This window comes from Lactuca sativa, chromosome 2, assembly GCF_002870075.4.
Source record: "Lactuca sativa cultivar Salinas chromosome 2, Lsat_Salinas_v11, whole genome shotgun sequence".
Classification (NCBI taxonomy): Eukaryota; Viridiplantae; Streptophyta; class Magnoliopsida; order Asterales; family Asteraceae; genus Lactuca; species Lactuca sativa.
The window spans coordinates 201,609,173-201,630,009 of NC_056624.2; the positions used below are offsets into that span (position 1 = coordinate 201,609,173).

General features: G+C 31.0%; 1 pseudogene; it reads left to right on the plus strand.

The window, feature by feature from the left end:
* Positions 1-3,707: 3,707 nt before the first annotated feature.
* On the plus strand, positions 3,708-4,513 carry LOC111916329 (ethylene-responsive transcription factor 1B-like; annotated as a pseudogene).
* The last annotated feature ends 16,324 nt before the right edge of the window (positions 4,514-20,837 follow it).

Here is a 20,837-nt window from a genome sequence, read left to right on the forward strand (position 1 = left end):
AAAAAAATATTAATAATATTATTATAGAATATTTAAAATATTATATACCATATAATATTATATTATAATATTTAATTAGAACAGAGATTTTTTGTAAAATTGAATTTTTGTGTTTCTTTTCTTTGCTTCAAAATGTATAGCAAACCAAATTTAGGATCAGGTAGGGTGATAGGTGGATTTATTGTCTTAGTTAATTAGTTTAATAGAATAGTATTAATTAATATACAATATATGTATTTATTTATTAAAGTATTTAAATACGAAATTCTTACAATATTTAATAATATGTATTTTTTAATTTATAAATAATTTTAAAATATATAAAAAATATTAATAATATTATCATAGAATATTAAAAATATTTTATACTATATAATATTATATTATAATATTTAATTAGAACGGAGATTTTTTTTTAAAAAAAAGTTTAAATTGAACCTAATAAAAATTGTTGCAAAATTATTTTTGTAAAATTGAATTTTTGTGTTTCTTTTCTTTGCTTCAAAATGTATGGCAAATAATATGTCGGCATTTCTTCCGAAATATAAAACTATAATAAACACTATTATATTGCAATTTTGGATATTATAGGTTTATCTTAATTATATTATAAAAAATATTTAATTTTTGTTAAATTAAAAATATACATGTTTGATAACTTAATGTTCAAATTTGTTATGCACAAATCACTCATCATTTTATGAGCAAAAACTAATTATAATAAAAAATAATCAACGAATATATTTAAAGAATGAAACATCAATTAATTATTTTTAACGTTAAAATGCCCAATGGTTCGGCATAGAATTTTTCTAACATGTTATCCAAAAAAATTATAATCATTGAAACATTCAAATAACATTTTCTAAATAGAAAAGTCATTCATCATTAAAAGAGTAATAATTATCGTCGTCACTTTACACAGATATATATCTAATAATAATTTAAATCAATTGAAATTAACCAACTAAAAAATATCTAATTTGCTCATTTGCTCTAATTTGCTCACTTGCTCATTTCCCACTACCTCATTGTACAATGACAACCTTTTACTTTTCTAGTTTTCCACCTTGAATAACTGATGATTAAAATATTATTATAGCAATCCGAAAAAGTATTATTGACTGAAATGATGTATCCTTTGTGTTCACATGCTCAAAAGTTAAATCTCAAACGCAATGCAGCCCTAACATCCGCCACGTTTCTTAATATTTCGTGATCATTAGAAAGTAAAACTTTATATCGTATTGGTTATGTTGAATAATACAGAAAATTTTATATTTGTTTGCATTATTTTAGGCTTAATTAATTAATACTAAATTAGTTTTTTATGAAACATTAAAAACTAATATCAAATCTCATTATATATATATATATATATATATATATATATATATATATATATATATATATATATATAGCTCGATGTATAATTAAGGGTTAATCGTTCGATGGTAACTCGACCATCGACTGATATTATGGGATTAATCGGTCTTGACAGGGATTAATCGGGGACTATAGATTATTAACAAAAATATTAAATTAATCAAATATTAATATATCTTTAGAAAAAACAAGTATTTCAAAATTTGAAAATAAGAAAATTTGTAATTTGAAAATATGAAAATACGAAAGTATGAACATTTTGGTATAATATTTGAAAGGGAAATCTCCGGAAAAGTCCCAATATTTTACCATAATTTACGAAAAAATCTCAAACTAAAATTTATTTATCAAAAAGTCATAATTACCGGTAAAAATGGCGATTTGACCATATTTTCCTGGTTTAACGGTTTTACTTTAATGTTTCCGAGTAAATAATGAAACCGGTTTACTGGGAAAATTGATTTATGAAAAAGTCCAAATATTTTAATTTGGGACTTTTTTGTAAATTATGGTAAAATATTGGGATTTTACCGGAGATTTCCCTATTTGAAATTTTGAAAATTTAAAAATTCTGGAGTAAAAAAAAATTGATTTTTTGAATATTTTTTACCTTTTTTGACTTTTTTTTTACTTTTTTTGACTTTTGTTGACCGATTAATCTCGCCAAGACTGATTAATCCCACCAAACCCGGGTAATCCTAAATTTCCGATTAATACCCTAATCATCGACAGTTGGAGAACACCAAGCGATTAATCTCGATTTCTGCAACTATGATATATATATATATATATATATATATATATATATATATATTTTCAAATGTTTCTCATATCTATTGTGTGCTAGAATGCATCAATAATAATTTACTAAAAATTAAATTATTATTTAATCAAATAAAAATAAATATATGGTTTCCGTAATTATATGTGTATTAAATGATATCTGTAATTATAATTATTTTTTTATGAAAACTAATTAAATTCGCATTTAATGTCAGCAATAATATTCTTTCAGAATAAATTTGTATCCAAAGAAAACTACTACTTTTTGATTAATTGCTATATGAAACAAGAGTTACTAGTAAATATGCAATTACTGGGAATTGAATTTAAAATTGAATAAAAGCAAATACTAGGAATTATATTATATATACAACTAGTTGTAAAATCCATTTATTACATGTGTTAATTTAAATAAAAAAGTTAAATATAATGATCTAAATATTTGAAAACTTTATATTTATAAAAAATAAGAAAAATAATAAATTATTATAATGAAAATGTTTTTTATCTATTAAATTTAAACATATAATTTAAATAAATAAACGAAAGAAACTAATAACCTTTAATTTTGGGGATTTTGAAATTAAAATTTAAGTTTATTAATGAAATTTATATTTATTTATTACTACATTTATATAATTATTACATTAAAATATTATATTGAATTTAATAAACTAAAAAAACTCATAAAATGACATATGAAAAAAATTAATTCAAAATGATTATAAAATATCATTTGACAAACTGAATGAGAGTGAGACAAGTGGCAAAAAAAAACCTTAATTTTTAGAGTAGATTAAATCACATAAACCTTATGAATAGTATATTTTTTATTCTTTAATGTTTTGTCGCAAATTTTTATCACCTTGCCGTTTTTTGTTCCATCCTTAACTTTTTCAAATTTTTGCCTCAAAAGTTTTAAAATTTTGTCATTTATCAACTTTTTACCATATTAGTTTGAGGAGTTGGTGTTTTTGGTCCCTCAGCTTTGATATTCTCTAATACTAGCTACAGTTTAAAGAGTTTGTCACTTTTGGTCCTTGTTATTTACCAAATGTTACACCTCAAGTTTTTGCCATATTAGTTTGTGGAGTTGGCGTTTTTGGTCCCCCACCTTCGATATTCTACTATACGACGCTACTTTTCTAAAAACATTATACACACACAAAATAAAAACAACAAAGGAGAAAAGGAACCAAAGAAACACTAAAATATATAACCATGCAAAAAAAATCGAATCGCCGCGAAGAGGGGATGACCTTCTAATTAAATCTAAAATTGAATAAAACTTGGTAAATATATGCTTATGAAATCACTTAGTAGTAAGAATGAGTACTCTTTGAAAGGAGTGAGGTGGATTGGTACTGTCGAACTGATGTAGTATATATGACCCCTTAGCCACCATTTCCACTTTTTTGACCCGCACGTCCTTTGAAAATCCCACTAATTCCGACCTTCAACATTTCCTTCTATATATATATTCTATAAAATAAGTAATTTTTTGTCTGTCTATATAATCAACTTATCGCTGCATGATATCAACTCCATCCAATATATAACTTTTAGCCACTACACTTAAAGATTCAGTCCGAGAATAACCACATTATATTTCATGGATTCTTCGTTCTTCAGTTACACCTCAGACCAGTTCCTTCCCTTCAACGAAAACGATTCATAAGAGTTGATTCTCTATGGAATGCTGAACGAGTCCTCTTACAGTGACGACTTGTCAAACCAGACAGCGTCTTGTCCAGTTGACAAGATTAGCTACAGAAGGGTACGCCCACGGCGTTGGGGAAAGTATGCAGCAGAAATAAGGGATTCGACAAGGAATTGGGCAAGGGTTTGGTTGGGAACGTTTGATACTGCTGAGGAAGCTGCTTTGGCTTATGATCAAGCTGCATTTGTTGCCAGGGGTTCAATGGCAGTTCTTAACTTTCCGATAGAGACGGTTTATGAGTCCCTTCGAGCAATGGATTACAGATTTGAGGAAGGGAGTTAGCCTGTTTTAGCATTGAAAAGGAGTCATGCCATGAAGAGAAAAGTTGTGATCAGATAGAATAAGAGGAAAGAGACGAAGTTGGAAGATGATAGTAGGAATATGGTGGTATTAGAGGACTTGGGTGCTGATTACTTGGAGGAGATTTTGAGATTGTCGGAGAGCTCTAGTTCTTGGTGAAAATGATCGAATATAAGATACAGTTGAATAACTGAAGTTCACTTGTGCGTTTTTGGTTATAATGTTTTGTCCTTCACTTTTTTTGTAAAGTTAAAAGTTAAAATAATGGATGAGTCAATTGTTACATGGGTTCTTTTGTTTATTTACAACATGTGCACTGTTATAGTTGGATAACAACGGTCTTCCAACTACCTTTTCTTTTTATCTTATTCTAATGCAATATTAATTATTTAATCATCTCCTTATCTCACAATACATAAAAGAGATATTCACTTAAATATCATATTTTTAAAAAACGTTCAAAAAATAGTAAAAACGGTAATTATAATTTTCGGTAGCATGGTCATTTTATAGAGAATTGTTTTAAAAACTTTGTTTTTTTCAATATTTCAATGAAGAAAAAAAAAAGATATGATAAAAAAGCAAAATACTTGGAAAGAAATGTCACTAGTCAAACGAGGACCGGACACACGGCGAATAAAGAGGGCCTTGTACATTTGGCCCATCCCTGCGTGTATGAGGATTGAGGGGTATTTAGCTGATTCAAGTTTCTACCTTTTAAAAAATTTAGCCCATACTTTTTGCTCATTCACAAAAATTCCCAAAACCTCATAAATAGTTACTAAAATATCAAATCACTTTGCAACATTTTAAGAATAAATTCAATTGAATATCAGCCATTTTTTTTTATCAATTTTATAGCCAAGATTTTCGTCGTCGCAGTTCCATGGTCTTATGTGAACCAACTAGTTTCGTTTGCCCGTTAATATGACATTGTTTTGAATAGTTGATGTGACTTTAATAATAAATTGTGTTAAAAAAGTAACCAAATATATACAGGGCCATAGTTGCACACCCAATGAAATCATTAACCCAAAAAGTTACTTCAACGGTCAATACGTTATGTTAACTAGTGGAAGGTCTCGTGGCTACGCCACTTTTGATATAAGACATTATTGTTGGATGTTACTTGAAGTAGGTTATATTTGTGCGAACTTTATATAGAGCATGTAATATGTTAGTTCTTTATTAGAAACTTTGAATTTGAGGTTAAATGATGGACGTTTCACACCGTATGAACTACGGTTCATTTCATGACATTTACAAACGTTATAGAAATTGTATACTACCATCATTTATAATATTGATTTTGCAAGGAAACATATTTACATAAGCAAAAGTTGATCTACAAAGTTGGTGAGGAAAGTACAAATAAGAAGAAATGGACTTGTTGGTGAGGAAAGTACAAATAAGTAGAAATGGACGGATGAAGTCAAATTTTAGAAATGGACGGAAAATATAAATGAAGGAAAAAAAAAACGTTAGTGAGGAAAGTACAAATAAGAAGACTCTATGGGCAAAATCATGAAAATCAAACTTTTATAATATTGTTTTTGCAAGGAAAAATATTTACATAAGCAAAAGTTGGTCGTAAGTAATGACGGATAAAGCCAAACTTTTGAAATGGACGGAAAATATAAACGAAGGAAATAGAATCGAAAAAAAAAAAAAGAAAAAAAAAAACCGTTAGCGAGGAAAGTACAAATAAGAAGACTCTAGGGGCAAAATCATGAAAAACAAAAATTCATCCTGGCCACCAACTTTTATATATAGGAGTATTAACAATTTTTACTAATAAAAACAATATAATACCATAAAAAACCCAAGGTATTGGGGGTTTACTATGAGTCTCTCCTTACAGCTTTCCTTTTATATTCATTTGAAAATTTCATATATTTTTTCCTTTCATCACATTCATTTGAAACTCCCATGACTTTTCAATTTTTTTCTAATAATAATTATTATAAGTTGGTTAATAAGGTTAAATAAATATCAAACCTAAAGTGTAATCATATATAAACTTAATTTCAATATTAACATAATATATTTACTTCTACTTATAGAGTTATGTTTTTTTATCTTTTAAAATATCGTACTTAATTTATTAGTTATAATATAGTATTGGATGTAAACCATTATCATTTTAAAGATATAATTTTGGAACAATTTGTATAAAATACTTAAATTATTAATTTAAATATAACATTACAGGGTCAACTTAAATATAAATTTTAGTTTAACTTAAACAACCCAAAAAATATTTTGTAAATAGTTAAATGTGATAAATTGTAGTGTCTTTCTAATAATGATTATAAGTTGATTAATAAAGTTAAATAAATACCAAATTTAAAGTGTAATCAATAATAAACTAAATTTCAATTTTAAAATAATATATTTACTTCTACTTATAAAGTTATGTCTTTAACTTTTAATGAAAAAACATCATAAATGGTCCTTGTGGTTTCCCAAAATCTGAAGTTTAGTCCCCGTGGTTTAAAAACCTCATAGATGGTCCCTGTGTTTTCAAAACTTTTGACGATTGGTCCTTATTGCTAACTCTGTTAAGTTTTGTCCGTTAACTGAAGGGCATTTTCGTCATTTCACATCACAGGGACCATTTATGATCTTTTCAGTTATTTTTTTTAAAAGAAAAAACTAAATATAATTATTTAATGTATAATCTCTCTCTCTCTATCTCTCTCTCTCTCTCTCTCTCTCTCTCTCTCTCTCTCTCTCTCTCTCTCTCTCTCTCTCTCTCGGGACGAAGAATCAAAGGGAAAAAAACCCCAGATCTGTACTATTTCTCCTTCGGTCAGAGACTCACCTACCGATGGTGAAGCACCACCATCGCCACTACAATTTTCAGACCACCAATCACCGCCATTGTTGTTGTCTCTCTCACAATTCTACCTGATATAAGCCTCAATAGCATCTGAAGATGTCGTACCCTTGCAAGATCACCATAATTTGACCTAAATTTGTAAGCCCAAATCAAAATCTAAAACTGTAACCTAGATTCAAGCTTTGCCTATAATATTTGACCTAAACCGAAAGTATTATCTCCATTGTCGCATTCCTCTAAAAGCTCTGCATTTGCAAGCTTCAATACAAGCTCACCCATCTAAAACTCATGAAATTGGTTCCACCTCCATCAATTTCATCAAGAACCAACAACAAACTCTAAGGCTTAATTTATTTCACCAAGTTGGGATCTTCCTCCATCAATAAGAGGTATCTGAAATGAGGAGGCAATCGTTGGTGTTCAAATATTAGCCAAAGCTTAGTGTTTATCGCAACTCATAAAGAGCTAGAAGAGGAATTCATAAATGAAATTGATGAAGCTGGTGATGGTAAAGAGAAACAACTACGTTGAGAGAAATCGATGGAGTAGCGGGAAATCGAGGGGATAAGGAGTACAGACAAGAGAGAGGCGAAATAGGTAGAGGAAATGAAGATCCATGGGTTTTTCAGTGGGTTATGGTCGTGTTTCAGATCAGTGGTGGCTCCGATGATATTGGGTTGAGGTCTAAATTTAGGGCGATGGCTCCAGCAGTGGGATCGATTGCACGTATGGTTATGGGAGGCGGTTCACGGCGAAAGTCAGGTCAATAACAAGACATGGATCTTGTTTGACACCGATCTTCTCTTTTTCTTGTTATACATAAGCTTTAGAGTAAAGAAATGGTGGTCCAGATGGTTTAGCTTCTTTCAAATGAGAGAGAGAGAGAGAGAGAGAGATTATATATTAAACAATTATATTTAGTTTTTTTCTTTTTTTAAAAAAACATGAGAAAACATCATAAATGGTCCCTGTGGTTGTGAAATGACGAAAATACCCTTCAGTTAACGGACAAACTTAGCGAAGTTAGCAAAAAGGACCAAACATCAAAAGTTTTGAAAACACAGGGACCATCTATGAGGTTTTTAAACCACGGGGACTAGTTCCATTTATGATGTTTTTTCACTTTTAATATATTATACTTAATTTATTTGATTTAAAATGTTGTTGTATGTAAACTATTATCAGTTTAAAGCTACAACTTTTTAATAGTTTGGACAAAATAAATAATTTATTAATTTAAATATAACATTACAATGTCAACTTAAATATAAATTTCAGTTCCACTTAAAAACCAAAGAATATTTTGTAGATAGTTAAAAGTGATAAATTATAGTGATAAATACAAAAACTAAATTGTAATCTCAGTTTAACTAAAGTATTTCCTAAAGGTATTTTTATAATCGTTAAAAGTTTTCAAATAAGTACCTTAAAATAACTTACAATAACAATAGTTAAAAATAACTCTATATAAATGATTATATTGTTACCTTTAAAATAAAAAATAAAAACAATGTTTGATCTTTTAAAAAATTATAATGATAGAAATTAAAACATTAAGCAAATAAATTTTAAAAAATTAATTAACAATAACAACAACTATACATAGCATTAAACCATATATTATATTTAATTTTATTCATGTGTAACTCGCGGGTAGAAGTCTTTCAAACGATTGACTAAACTACAATATTAAAATCTCATATTATATTTCTATTTATAAACTTATGACCTTAACTTTTTAACATATTACAGTTAACTTATTATGTTGTCGTATGTGAGCAATTATCATTTTAAAGTCACAACATTTTTATAATTTATGAGTCGATGCAAAATAATTAAATTATTAATTTCAATATAATATTAAAAAATTAACTGAAATCAAAATTTTAGTTAAACTTGAAAAAAATCGAGAGACTGTTTTATAAATAATTGAAGATTATAAATTATAGTGTTAAACCAAAATTGTAATCCTAAATTAACAAAAAAAAAACCATGAAACCGTTTTTATAATCATTAACAATATTCAAATAAATAACTTAAAAATTATTTATAATAAGAATAGTTAAAAGTAATATTATATAAAAAAACTATAATGTTTTCTTTAAAAACAAAAACAATCTTTTTTGTTTTAAATAACTACAATCATAGAAACTAGGGCTGTAAACGAACTAAACGTTCAACGAACTGTTTGTGAACCGTTCAGTGGGAAGTTCGTTTATGTTCGTTTATTTAATAAATGAACGAATATGAACACAAATTTTTATTCGTTTAGTTATGTAACAACGTAATTGTTCAACCAAAAATTTCATTTTTAACACAATAAAACTTGTATCATAATTCTCAAAACACTTATTTATCAAATGTCAACAAAAGGAAACACAATCCCAGAATCATAAAAACAATCTTCTGCTGGTGTGTACAATCATGCCGGTGTCTCGTCTTGATCCTTGGAACTACCTGAAACACATAACACATAACACGGTAAGCATAAAAGCTTAGTAAGTTCCCCAAAATACCATACACAGCACAATAGCCACTTAATATTATAACTCAGTTAGACTTAGACCCTCTGGTCGATGTGTCTCAGTGGGACCCTCTGGTCCTATAACTCATATGGACCCTCCGATCCCTCAACTCAGCATCACAATATAATACTCATAAAGCATAACACAAGTAAATAGCAGGATATCTCATTACACAGTTCATACACATAAGACCCTCTGGTCACACATAAGGTTTACCACACAAGGTAAGTATAGTGAGAAGACTCACCTCGTAAGCAAATGAATGAAAATCTCGTAATCGGGATTGTGATCTCTACTCCCAAGTCTAGCTCATGCCTAACACATAATAATTATCCCTAATTAATATTAGCCCTCAAGAAGCTGGACTAATCCCTTCCTAATCTCACAGAAGGGGAAAAGACCATTTTACCCCTCCAATGGTCCAAATGTTGACCAAACCCTAAAAGTCAACGAAAGTCAACGACCCAACTTTGACCAGACTCGGCGAGTGCACTCGGGTAACTCGGCAAGCCCATGCGTGTCCTCTGAATCCTTCTAAGGCCTCACTCGACTCATCGAGTTGACCTTTCACTCAACGAGTTACCGCTGATCACAAAATGCGGAGCAACCCGATCCGACTCGGCGAGTTTCCTCCATGGAAATGCTCAAACGACCTTCTGAGGTCAGATCTGTTTCTCTAACTTATAGATCTGACCTTCTAACACCCAAAAGTCACGTAAAGGTCTAAACTTGGCGTTCATGCATGGTGTATTTTCCATAATATACCATAAAAACCCCATAAATGTCTCTTAGCTTCAAACCCAAAGGTTTACTCAACTAAAGCTTCATATTCTCGGCTCTCTGGACCTAGAAGGGTCTAGATCTATAACACAAACTAGCAATAGGGGTTTGAGGCATTCAAAACCCCAAAGAAGAAGTGATTCAAGCCCTAACCCCAAAATAGAATCTACACAATAAGGAAGGAAAGGGGTTCGATTTTGTACCTTAGAATGAAGCTCCTTGCTTGAATGACTCAGAACAATAACCTTCCGTGATCCCTCTTGCTGGAACTCTCCTCCTTCCTTGATAAATCACACCAAAAAGTTCAAGATAGCTCTTCCTCTCACTCAACACACTCAAGCTCGCTAGGGTTCTCTCTTTTGGGAAGGTAGCCGCTAATGAAGGCCATAAATGCCTTTAAATAAGGCTCAGTCCCAAAGATTTAGGGTTTCTGCCAATAGCGCGGACTCGTCGAATCCATTCATTAATCCGAATCATCAGTCACGATCATACTCGACGAGTTTTGGCGTCAACTCGTCAAGTCCCTCTTCTTAACTCAAAAAAATACTTAAATTATGATACCTAGAAATTTGGATGTTACAAGTTAAACGAACGAACATGAACAATGGTCTTGTTCGTGAGCGTTCATTTATGTTGTTTGTTTATGTTTGTTTATGTTCGTCCATATAAGTTTCTTTTATGTTCATATATGTTTAATTGTATTTAATTACATTACTATATCATATGTTCATTTATGTTTATTTATCTTTGTTCATTTATATTCGTTTAGCATGTTCATTAACATAAATGAACGAACATGAACAATGCAATTTGTTAAACGAACGAATATGAACAAAAAACTCGTTCGTTTATCCGTTTGTGTTCGGCTAACTTAAACGAACGAATATGAACAAGCCATGTTTGTGTTCGTTCGGTTCGTTTACAGCTCTAATAGAAACTAACAATATTCATCAAATAAATTTTAAAAACGTTAAATTTCATAAAAACAAATTAAAATAATTAAGAGTTTCGAAATACATTATTTTAAATAACTTACAACAACAATAGTTAAAAGTAAAATTATATACAAAAATTATATTTTAGTCTTTAAAAACTAATACAATGTTTGAAATTTTAAATAATTACAATGATTGAAATTAAAATCTTAAGCAAATAAAATTTTTAAAATGAATTAATCATAACAACAACTATAAATATCATTAAATCATATATTATATTTAATTTTTATTATAAGTAACCAGCAAGTAGACGTCATTAAGACACTTACAATTATATAATTTTAAAAGATATTTATATTATCATGTAATAGCAATAAACAATGTTTATACCAACTTATTATAAAATTTATTATATAAAAGCTAATAACAATGTCGTTGATATATTTAAAAAACATATGTTTGTAAAAATTTGAAATACATTGTTGTATTCTGCACAACGCGCGGGTATTCACCTATTATACTTATAAAGGAAATGTTTTTCCTTTCACCACATTCCTTTGAAACTCCCATGCATTTTTTCTTTCACCACATTCATTTGAAACTCCCACGATTTTTCAATTTCTTTCTAACAATGATTATAAGTTGGTTAATAAGATTAAATAAATATCATATCTAAAGTGTAATCATATATAAACGAAATTTCAATATTAAAATAATAGCTTTATTTCTACTTATAAAGTTATGTTTTTTTAACTTTTAACATATTATTCTTAATTTATGAGTTTTAATATATTGTTGGATGTAACCATTATCATTTCAAAGCTACAACTTTTGAACAATTTGTATAAAATACTTAAATTATAAATTTAAATATTACATTACACGATCAACTTAAATATAAATTTTCGTTTGATTTAAACAAACCAAATAATACTTTGTAAATAGTTAAAAGTGATAAATTATAGTGTCTTTCTAATAATGATTATAACGCCCGTAGATCCGGGCTAGTCAATTTAAAGATAATAGGGGTCGAAAATGACTTTTCGATAAAAGATTTTTTAGAATAAATAATCTTAAACAAGTTGTATAATATGTCTCAAGGGTTCCATACATATAAAGAACGCTGAAATCTGAGTTATAACGAAGAAGTTATGGCCCGTCGAAGTTTTTCGGCAAAACCGGCACGACACCGGGAGACGTAAAAAGTGGATTTATGATAGAAGACTTTTTAGCCTTAGTGATCTAAACCAAAGGTTTAGAGTATGTTAAACCGAGAAAATCCATAAAAAGAACGTCCAAATCTGACTTCGTATGAGGAAATTATGATTTTTCGAAGTTTCGGCCTAGCAGTGTACAACCCAAAACTCGAATTTTAGTTTTAGCAATTTTTGGCTTACATGACTTAAATGAGAGTTGAAAATCTCATTAATAGGAACTCCACGGTAAAAAGACAGACGAAAACGGAGTCCGTATGAAAGAGTTACGAATTCTCCGCGGTCATTTAGCAGTCTAATCTCCTCATACAGTTAAATTTAAGATTGGTCGAGAATTAGCCGACGGAGTCTACATGAAAGTTGTAGATCTTGTTTTTACGTACGCTTGGAAAAAAAGAACGTCAAAAACAGATCTCGTATGCGAGAGTTATGATTTTTCTAAGTCGGGAGGTTGTTGTGTGAAATCGGGTGACGTGGCGCAATCCTGGCCGTTGCTTCCTCCCCAAGGCTAGCCACCAGATGGTGACACCTGGCCTGGAACTCGATGAGTTTGAGGCCAACTCGATGAGTTTTTGGCTTTTCCAGCCTATAAAAGGGGAGCTGGAGCACCCTCATTTCTCACACCTTTCCCCACTTCTTTCTCTCTCTAACCCCCAAACCCCCCCTAAAAGCCTAGGTAAACCCCCTAGCACCCGAAGAAGCCACGAGGCATCCGGAGTCCCGAGAAAAAGGGTCTTTCGGTTTGGAAACGTTGCTCCGAGTAAAGCCTGGTTTTCTTTAAAATCCGCTGTAAGTGAGCTACGCTTACGCAATTTTTAATAATAGCTTTCAAATAATTATAGTAATGTTATTAGGTCCTTAAAATAATTAATTTGGATATTATTATGAGTTATATTGAGTGTTATTTAACGCTTATATAATACTAATAATAGTCAGACTATTAATTTATCGTGGTTATCGTTAGACTAAACCCTAGTGGTATTGATACTAGGTTTTATCGAAGGAAAATTGTTTTGAGAGTATCGAAGCGCTGTTCGAGTGTTGAGTCACCACCTTGCAAGTGAGTGCATAGTTACTTTCATCTTACACATAGATATGAAGTATTTTATATAAATTACATGCTATGTGTGCATATTATTTGAGTACTTGTTGTCTATGCTAGATGAACGACTTTATACATGTTTTAAATGATTTAAATTGTATATGTATTTTATATCTACGATAATGTTGGGGTAAAACAAGGGTAGATGTAATAGATGGAATATGAGTTGGATGATGAGTTAAGAGGGGTTATAGACCACGAGGTGAGGGTGAGAGGTGGACAATGTGAGAAGCCTTTTCCAAATGATGGCCCCGTCATTCAACAGAGTATGGATGAAAACCACGAACTATTCTAGACAGTCCAGTGGAACACTAGCAGGCTCGCAACCTGTAGGTGTTGTGAACGATGTGTTCACCCAATGTACTCTAAACCTTGGCGTCCATGCAGACTTGGTGCCTAAACCTTGGTGATCATGCAGACTTGATGCATAAACCCTGGCGACTATGCAGACTTAGTGCCCGTTGTGTAAACCATGGCAACGATGGACTTTGTGTCGATTCCTTAGGAACGAATGATCGAGAAATAGCTGATTCTTAGGGTAGATCCTTAAGAAATAAAGAAGATAATGAGGATGTGTAATTGGGTTGGTTGCTTGATTGTTTAAACATAATAATTATATTATTGTGGGTTGAAAACCATATGTACTCACCAAGTTTCCCAACCTGACCCACTCAGTTTATTTATATCACAGGTGTTGATATGAAGTCACATTACACTTAGAGATTAAAGAGATGTAGATCACTAGTGTAAATAAATGTAAGTTCCGTTTATGCTTATGTTTCTGTATTAACGATGACATCCCAAACGGTTTAAAATGAATAAAATACGTTTCTTCGAAAATGTTTTGATAACATATTTATCGTGTTTTTCTGGGAACAAATTCCGCAACACTTTTATTTAAATTGTTACTCTGATTTTCAAACAAAATCGGTCTTTTCTGGCCGTGAAAATGGGGATGTCACAATGATTATAAGTTGGTTAATAAGGTTAAATAAATATCAAACCTAAAGTGTAATCATAAATAAACTAAATTTCAATATTAGAATAGTATATTTACTTATACTTATAAAGTTATATCTTTAACTTTTAACATACTATACTTAATTTATTAGATTTAATATGTTGTTATATGTAAACAATTATCAGTTTAAAGCTACAACTTTTGAACAGTTTAGACAAAATACTTAAATTGTTAATTTAAATATAACATTACACAGTCAACTTAAATATAAATTTCAGTTCCACCTAAAAGACCCAATGAATATTTTGTGAATAGTTAAAAGTGATAAATTATAGTGCTAAATACAAAAAATATATTATAATCTCAATTTAACTAAAATATTTCCTAAATATATTTTTATAATCGTTAAAAGTTTTCAAATAAATAGCTTAAAATAGCTTACAAGAACAATAGTTAAAAATAACTTTATATAAATGATTATAGTGTTACCTTTAAAATAAAAAAACAATGTTTGATGTTTTAAATAATTATAATGATATAAATTAAAACGTTAAGCAAATAAATTTTAAAAATTAATTAACAATAACAACAACTACAAATAAAATCAAACCATATATTATATTTAATTTTATTCATGCGTAACTCGAGGGTAGAAGTCATTCAAACGGTTGAGATTATGCAGTTATAATAGATGTATATATTATCTTAGAATTCAAAATAATCAATATATTATATTAATTTAGCATACGAATTATTATATCAAATTTAATATCAGCTTTATTGTTATATTTAAAAAAACATATATTTGGAATGATTTCAATTTGATATGTGTTTCTCCGCAACACGCAACCATTTTCCTAGTTAAAAAAATAAGAATCAAACAATCAATGGTCAACTATCTCGTAATCACGCCCTTAGCTCGCCTCAGGTTGTATTGGAAATTATGCCCACCTGTCCAACTTGGTTAGAAGAAACCAATTAGTTTTTATATCAGAAACTAATTTTTGTTTATTAGTAAACTTTATTTTTAATAAAAAATAAAATAAAATATATCAAAATACTTAATTTATTTTTCTCTTCAAAATAAGACTAATATTGATATAGTTTTATAAATATAAAATAAGTTGGGTTGGATTCAAAATAAGACTAATATTGATATAGTTTTATAAATATAAAATAAGTTGGGTTGGATTGCTAATAATTGTAAATACTTTGATTGGAATGGGTTGTATATATGGAAAAAAAAATATATTAATTTTTTTATAGAAAAATTGGGTTGGATATGATTGCTAATTGGGATAATCTCAATATTCTCTTCCAATGATAAAAAAAGATTTAAAAACATTATGTTATATTTGTTCTTTAAAACCATGACAGGTTTCATTTTTTTAAATTTGTTTTTGGTGACCATTTTATGGCAATTTGCTTTCATCAAATGTCCATTAAAACAAATATAGGAACCTCATAAGAGTTGATTTCAAAATTTATTTAAAGAATCAAAATATAAAGTGATTATGAGGTATTAATATAGGCAAGATCAGAGTATAAAACCGTTTTAATAAACAAAAAACATAAATATAATGGTTATAATGAACAAATATATAATATGACCGTCTTTTAAGAATTAAAAGCTAATTTTTTTTTTAGAAAAAACATTATAAATGGTCTATGTGGTTACCCAAAATCTAAAGTTTAGTACCTGTGATTTAAAAACCTCATAGATGGTCCCTGTGTTTTCAAAACTTTTGACGATCGGTCCTTATTGTCACACCTCGAAACCGATGGCGGAAACGTTCCGGGGCGGAGGACGTCATGTATAGCATCACAACCAATGAATAACAGCAATCATAGCAACACAACCATTACAGTGAATATTTGAATAAAACATTTACATCTGTTTGAAACTCAGTTTGAAATACATCCAATAGTTTTGCAAAATAAAAACTTAAAAACTCTAAATGCTTCGGTTCCTCGAAAATCCAACAAGTACTTGTCTATTGATTTCCTGAGAATACAAGCAGTTTGAAAAATATCAGCATAAAGTTGGTGAGTTCATAAGCAGTAATTTGTAATGAAAACTTATTGATAAGCAAGCCGAAATGATTATGTAGTTTCAAGAAAATCCGATATTTTCTTTTGTGAAAAACGTAGTGTGATCGATTTCGTATACAACCATGAATGTTCGTTTCCGAAAATCGTATAGATATGCAAAATACTACTTCATGTGACTAGCTAAAGCTAATCATGAAGTATGCGTATTTAAATGTAAAACCGTAGCATAAATGATTCGGTTTTTGAAAACCCTGGCTCGGCCAGTATGCATAGTGTGTTTAGTTCTATTTGGTATAAATAAAACTACTGAAGAAAACTAGGTTGGTAAACTATCGGTGATTTATACATAATGTGAGTCGTATAACCATGATTGATTTGACTAGAGACCTTTCCAACGTTCTTCAGGCGTTGACGTTAAATGACATTTGTACATCTTAGGCGTGCCCGCCAAACTGTAGCTAACAGTCCAGATGTGGGATTGTCAGCCCCGAACACATCTATTCACAAACCTCACGCTCTCCCTCCAGGAGGCTCTGGTTATACAGTGGTAGGATTTATCCCTGTACACCTAAGGGTACAATAATGAAGTAGCGCCTCACAGTATCATACAATCTAGTTTACAAGTAAAGCAGTAACGTTCTACCGTAATGGAAATCCGAGTGTATACCACGTATAATGATAAATTACAGTTATGAAAAATCATGATAAAACAATGATATAAACTGTAAATAGTTTCTGTTCCAGTGCATATGTTTAGTAAAGAAAGTTTTCATGCTTGATAAGTTCTTAGAGAAATTCTTGTAACGCCCGTAGATCTTGGCTAGTCAATTTAGAGACGATAGGCGTCAAAAATGGATTTTTTATGAAAGATTATTTAGAATGAATAATCTCAACTAATTTATAGTATATGTTACAGGGTTTCCGTGCATATAAAGAACGTTAAAATCCGAGTTATAACGAAGAAGTTATGACCTGTCGAAGTTTTGCAACAGAACCGGCATGACGCAGCGCGACGTAAATAGTGAATTTACGTTAGAGCGATATTTAGCCTTAGCGATCTAAACGAAAGTCGTAGAGTTCGTTAACCCGTGAGCGTGCATAAAAAGATCGTCCAAATCTGACTTCGTATGAGGAAGTTATGATTTTTCTAAGTTTCAGCTTAGCAGTATGCAACCCGAATACTCGATTTGAGATCGAGCGGTTTTTAGCCGAAACAATCTAAATGAGAATCGAAGATCTCGTCAATTGTAGTGAAACGATAAAAAGATAGGCGAAAACGGACGTCGAATGAAGAAGTTATGAATTTATAACGAAGTTTTTCTGTCCCGACCTACTAAATATAAATAATAAAAATAAAAGTCAAAATTAGCCGACAGACTAAATGAAAGTTGTAGAGTATGGTCTGACCTACGCGTGGATATAAAGAACGTCAAAAACGGAGCTCGTATGCGAAAGTTACGCAATTTAGAAGTTTGACGAGTCAAATTACGCCGAGCGTAATTTGAGTACGCCCAGCGTACTCAAAAGGGTGCAAGTTGCCTGACCTATACTCGAGTGCCACCAAATGACGCATGCAGTGACGTCGAAGTACGCCCAGCGTAACCAAGTTACGCCCAGCATACTGAGTACACCCAACGTAATTGGAAATTACGCCCAACGTAATCCTAGACCCAGCAACCTATAAATAGAAACCGAGATCAGCCATTTTCTCTTGTTCAAATTCTTTCTTCTCTCTAGTTTTTGCCTCGATTTGCGTGCCAATCATATCCCGAAGCCCCGATATCATTCTTGAGCCCCGAAGCAAGATCCGAAGCCCCGAGGATCCCGAAGAGCGTTATTCCCGAGTCGAAGCTCTGCCCGCGAGGAGCCCGGTTTTTGTGAAGATCTTCCAGATCTACTGAAGAATACTACTTCTACAAGTCGTAGTGCTGTCCGATCATCTTCTAATCAAAGTGAGTGTGTGGTCACTTTCTTCTAACACATAAATATTAAGTATTTGCTATGAAATACGTGTTATGTGTATAATATATTGTTGTTTATTTGAGATGATTGTGGAATGGATGAATTATATAAGTTTTAATGAGTTAAACTATATATGTATTTTGTATCTAAAAATATGTTGGGTAGAACATGAGTAGATGAGGTTGTTGGTAGGTGACAAAAGATGGGTTGGACCATGAGATAAATATGTTGGGTAGAACATGAGTAGATGAGGTTGTTAGTTTTAGATCCAAGGGTATGGATCAGATCAAGAGGTTAGTTTTAGATCCGGGAATATGGATCTGGTAATGAGGCAAATTTAAGATCCGGGAGTACGGATTATGTATTTTAGAACTGCGTATTCATTCGATAAGGTATCATGTGTATAGTCCCTTTTAGGAACGTGATATTAAATACGAGTATTGATTATAATATGAAATATACATATGTATGTGAAGTATTTTTCATTGTCCGAAATACGTGTTAGATATATTTGATAATATACAACGTGCAAATCAGATATGGTTCAATATGTGTTAAGATGTGTATATATGCTAATATTACTTAAAACCTTGTGTTAAGTATACACTGGTTAGCGTTTCCTAAAAGGAGATAATATCAAAAAAATTGATTATAAACATTGTAGGTTTGCCTAGTGATGGGTTAAGACTTAAATGGGATGTTTAGTTCAATTAAGATTGGAATTTGGGTAGTCTCTTATTAAGAGTACGGGTGGGGTGAGATTGATGATCGGTGGAGTACGTCCTACGTATAGAACTACATTTTATGTACGAAGTCTTTTTCAAAGCTTTGTGTCTTGGGTGCTGCTTGTGCCAGGGTACTAATATGTTCTCGGGTACGATTCTTTCGCATACCAGAGTACTATAATGTGCCAGAACTACTATCATGTACAAAGTCTTTTTGACAATCTTATGTGTCGGCTACGGGAGCGTACGGGAGTACTCTAGTAGTATTTCCCCATACTTTTATTTTCAGATAGCTTTGGAGTCAGCGTTTCTTTTATGAAGTGATCGACCGAGCTTCATATGTCAGCGTTTTCTTTCACGAAGTAATTAAGGGAACTTCATAGACTGCCTAATAAAGTGTGTCGGTTATAGACCACTGATAGGTATGTTTGGTGTTATATTGCTGGATAGGGTGCGTCTGGGGGTGAAATACCTCATATATTCAGGCCACTGCTAGGCAAAGTTCGATGCTAGGATAGATAAAGTATGGGGGTATAATACCTCATGATAGTCAGACCACGCCTAGGCATTGTTATCTAGATAACTACCCCTGACTTAACTGTCTTGTGGTTCTTTCTTTTACAAACGAAGGTTCGTGGTGAAACTTATTCCATTCCCCTCATTTGATGTCTTTATTGATCCTCGTTTGCTGCCACGGAATTTCCGAAGCAGCTTCGTCAGTTTGTGGTTCATATCGATTCCTTAGGCTAGATCTCATAAGATCATTGTATAGGGTCAGTATGTGGGGATCGATGGGATGGGATATATTGTTTTAGAAATATAATTTATATGTGTTTATAACATTAGTGGTTTAGCAGGATCGAGATATACTTTATTATCACGTTGTTTGAACTAAGAGTTTTCATTCTCTGTGTTCCTTAGGGGATTGGGTTCACCAGGGATATTCGAACTAAGTGTTCGTTAGATATTTGAACTTAGTGCTCATCGGAATATTTGAACTAAGTGTTCATTAAGTGTTTGTGAACTAGGTGTTCATTGGGTAATATTGGAACTAAGTGTTCATTAGGTGTTCTTGAACAAGGTGTTCATTAATTATTGTGAATTGCGTGTTCACCAGACGTAATCTAAGAACCTTGGCAGCACTAGACTTTGTGCCAGTTCCTTAGGGCAATTCTTAGGAATGAATGGGAGAAGGGTAATCGGTTCTTAGGATAAATCTTTAAGAAATAAATGGAGATAATGGGGGTGGGTAATTGGATTGATTGTTTGATAATTAAATATAATAATTATATTATTGTGGGTTGAAAACCCTATATGCTCACCAGGCTACCAAGCCTGACCCACTCAGTTTTCTTTGCATTACAGGTAATGAAACAAGAGTATAAGTTGGAGGACTTGACGAGAGATTTTGGATTATAGGCCAGTAGTTATGAATAACTGTTGTAAGGTCTATTTTGTTCTATTTATGCTTTTGGTCTGTATTGAACATGACATCCCGAGATTTTGTTATATAAATGAAAATACATTTCTTTAAAGAAATGCATTGA